The sequence below is a fragment of the Equus caballus genome, chromosome 27 (genome assembly GCF_041296265.1).
Source record: "Equus caballus isolate H_3958 breed thoroughbred chromosome 27, TB-T2T, whole genome shotgun sequence".
Taxonomy (NCBI): domain Eukaryota; kingdom Metazoa; phylum Chordata; class Mammalia; order Perissodactyla; family Equidae; genus Equus; species Equus caballus.
The window spans coordinates 13,665,944-13,670,285 of record NC_091710.1 but is presented as its reverse complement, the minus strand read 5'-3'; the positions used below and the strand labels follow the sequence as shown (position 1 = coordinate 13,670,285).

The 4,342-nt window shown below is 34.5% G+C and overlaps 1 pseudogene; it reads right to left on the bottom strand.

Moving 5' to 3' along the window:
* Positions 1–627: 627 nt before the first annotated feature.
* On the bottom strand, positions 628–3,944 carry LOC138920971 (centrin-1-like; annotated as a pseudogene).
* Between the last annotated feature and the right edge of the window lie 398 nt (positions 3,945–4,342).

Below are 4,342 nucleotides of genomic sequence, written 5' to 3'. Positions count from 1 at the left end.
GAAACTGAAATTCTCAATAAATTATTTCTATGAATAAATGAATCACATTAATTATTATTGATATAATATATATATCTCTAGTTTTCACAGTCTTTTATGCTTTTCTCTATGTTTTTGTAATTTCTTCTGTGCCATTGTATATTTCTCTTCTGTGATCATTTTTACCAAAATGAGACCAATGTGATGAAATTAGTTGTAATAACCACTAACACTAACAAGATAACATTCTGACAATTTGAAGGTTCCTATGCTGCTAAATAGAAAGAATCCTGCCTGAAACTGACAAACCTGGGTTCCTGAGGAACCAAGAGGAAAAATACTTTCAGGCTTCTAGCGACAGGCACCAAAGCCAAGATTAATCAAAGTTCTGCTGTATATGACAATACTCATTTTCTCCTTACATGATCAACTGGAGATAATCAACACTGTGTTCCACTGAGCCTCATATTAAAAGCATTTTTGTAATTCTATCATTGAACCAAAGATTTGGAAATAGAAGTATCTAGACAAGTTAGGATATAAGAGGAGGGATAGCACTGTCCTCTAACTCAAGGTTTCACAAAATGGAAGCAGGGAACCCAGCATATCCCTCAACTTCTCTACACATGCTTGCAGGAGAAACCAACTTTAATATAGGTTGGTCTTTTTCATCTTCCCAAGAAACTCTTTCTCATTCACTTCACTGTCTCCATCCCGATAGGCTTCATCATTCATTTCCTATAGCTCTTCATCAGTGAGGTTTCCTCTAACTAGTTTGCCATGTGATTTAGTTATTTGAAAAAGATCTTCTGGGTTTTTATCATCATCAAAGACCTGAAAGCTATCAGAATTTCTTCTTTGGTGTCTTTCTTGGACATCTTCTGAATCACCATGGCTGAGAAGTCATTGAAGCTGATCTTCCCTACGCCTCCCTTGTTCACTTCAGGCATCGTATTCTTTATCTCCTCCTTCCTGGGTACAGAGCCAAGTGCTCTCATGACCACCTTCAGCTCCTTCATGTCCATCATCCCACTTCCATAAGCATGGAAGAGGTCAATTGCTTCATGAACTTCTTGCTTCTTATCTTCAATGAGTTCAGGCTGAGGACCCACCATTCTTTTCTGGTTTGCAAGGCCATGTTTGGCATTTTTTTTTCTTTTTTCATTTTGTGTAACTCCAGGTTTTATTTCCTATGTGATTTTTAAATTTATTATTAATTGGGGTAAAATTGGTATATGCCATTATGTAAGTTTCAGGTGTGCAAAATTCAACATCTGTATACACTACAAACTGATCTCCACCAAAAGTCCAGTTACCACCCATCACATTACAATTGACACCCTTTACCTGTTTAACCCACCTCCCAAACCCATTTCCCTCTAGAATCACCAAGCTGTATTCTGTAATTATGACTTTCTATTTGTGTTGTTTTGTTTTTAAAAGAAGTCTACACATGTGTGAGGTCATATGATATTTGTCTTTTTATATCTGATTTATTTCACTTAGCATAATACCCTCAAGGTCCATCCATGTGGTCACAAATGGCAAGATTTCATCCTTTTTAATGGCTGAGTAGCATTCTATGTAAACATACTACATCTTCTTTATCCATTCATCCATACATGAAGACTTCGGTTGTTTCTATATCTTGGCTGTTGTAAATAACGCTGCAATGAACATAGGAGTGCATATATCTTTTTGAGTTAGTGTTTTCATATTTTTTGGTTAAATACCCAGAATTGGGATGGCCAAATCATATGGTAGTTCTATTCTTAAATTTTTTTGATAAATCTCCATACTGTTTCCATAGTGGCTATACCAATTTACATTTCCACCAATAGTGCACAAGGGTTCCCTTTTCTCCACATCCTCTCCCACACTTGTCATGTCTTGTCTTTTTGATAATAGCCATTCTAACAAGTAGGAGGTGATGTCTCATTGTGGTTTTGATGTGCGTCTTCCTAATAGTGATGTTGAACCTCTTTTCATATGCCTCTTGTCCATCTGTATATCTTCTTCGAAAAAATGTCTATGTAGTTCCCCTACCCACTTTTTAATTGAGCTATGTCTTTTTTGTTATTGGGTTTTATGAGTTCTTTATATAATTTGGATTTTAACCCCTTGTCAGAAATATGATTTGGAAATATCTTTTCCTATTCAGTAGGTTGCTTTTTCATTTTGATGACAGTTTCATTCACTGTGCAGAAGCTTTTTAGTTTGATGTCATTTCACTTGTTTAATTTTGCTTTTGTTTCCCTTGTCTTTGAAGTCAGATTGACAAAATCATTACTAACAGCTATGTCAAAGAGTGTACAGCCTAGGTTTTTCCCTAGGAATTTAATGGTTTCAGGTCTTATGGTCAGGTCTTTACTTCATTTTGCGTTAATTTTTGTATATGATGTAAGATAGTGGTCTTGTTTCATTCTTTTGCATGTGCCTGTCCAGTTTCCCCAACACTATTTATTGAAGATACTGTCCTTTCTCCTTTCTCTAAGTTCTTGTCTCATGTGTCATGATTAAATTGCCCATACGTGTGTGGGTTTATTTCTTGGGTCTTAATTCTGTTCCATTGATCTGTGTGTCTGTGTTCATGCCAATATCATACCGTTTGATTACTATAGCTGTGTAATATATTTTGAATTCAAGGAGTATGATACCTCCAGCTTTGTTCTTTCTCCAGATTGCTTTGCCTATTGGGGGTATTTTGTGGTTCCAGACAAATTTTAGAATTATTTGTTCTGGTTCTGTGAAAATGTCATTAAAATTTTGATAGATAATGCTTTGGATAGTATGGACATTTTAACAATATTAATTATTTAAATCAGTGAGCATGGAATATCCTTCCATTTATTTGTGCCTTGTTAAGTTTCTTTCATCATTGCCTTAAAGTTTTCAGTATATAGATCTTTAACCTCCTTGGTTAAATTTATCATTAGGTATATCATTCTTTTTGATGCAGGTGTAAATGGGATTGTTTTCTTATTTTCTCTTTCTTTTTGTTTGTTATTAGTGTATAGAAATGCAATAGATTTCTGTATCTTGATTTCGTATCTCGTAACTGTATTGAATTTATTTACTAAGTCTAACAGCGTTTTGGTGGACTCTATAGGGTTTTCTATACATAGCATCATGCCATCTTCAAATACTGACATTTTTAATTCTTTCTTTTCTGATTTGGATGCTTTTGATTTCTTTTTCTTGCCTCATTGCTCTGCCTCGGACATCTAATTTCATGTTGAATAATAGTGGTGAGAGTCACAATCTTTGTCTTGTTCCTGATCTTAGAAGAAAAACTTTTATCTTTTCACTGTTAAGTGTAATGTTACTTGTGTTCTTGTGATATACAATCTTTATTATGCTGATATATGTTGTCTCTATATCCACTTTGTTGAGATTTTGTACCATAAATGGATGCTGCATTTTGTCAAATGATTTTTCTGCATCTATTGAGATGGCCATATGATTTATTTTCTTCATTGTGTTAATGTGGTGTATTCCATTCATTAATCTATGGATATTGTACCATCCGTGTGTCCATGAACTAAATCTCAATTTATCATGTTGTATGACTTTTAATGTATTGTTAAGTTTGTTTTGCTAATATTTTGTTGAGGAGTTTTGCATCTTTGTTCATCCAAGATATTGGCCTCTAATTTTCTTTGTTGTGGTATACTTGTCTAGTTTTGGTATTAGGGTAATGCTTGCCTTGTAAAATGAGTTTGGGAACCTTTACCACCATTCAATTTTTTGGAAGAATTAGAGAAGTGTAGGTAGTAAATCTTTGAATGTTTGGTAGAATTCACCGATGAATACATCTGCTCCTGGACTTTTGTTTTTGAGGTTTTTAATTCCTGGGTCAGTCACCTTACTAGTAGTTGGTCTATTATATTTTCTTTTTCTGCATGATTCAGTCTTGGAAGGTTGCTAATTTCTATGAAGTTATCCATTTCTTCTAGGTTGTTCATCTTGTTGGCATGCAATTCAGTTTCTTATGATGTTTTCAGGTATAAGTTGTAATTTCTCTTTTATTTCTGATTTTTTTGAGCCTTTTTTTCTTGGTGACCCTCACCAAAGATTCATCATTTTTTTTTCCCAAAGAACCGGCTCTTAGTTTCATTGATCTTTTCTTTTTCTCTGTTGTTTTTCTTTTGGTTTTGACACATTATCTTTTATTTTGTATTTATTTATTTTTTGGATGTACAGTGTAATGTGTCTTGAATTCTGTGTAGATTACATCATGCTCACCACCCAAAGACCAATTGCAATTCATCACCACACCCATGTGCCTAATCACCCCTTTCACCCTCCTCCGTCACCCCATCTCCTTTGATCCAGGCTCCATTGATACGTGTCTGTTTGTCAC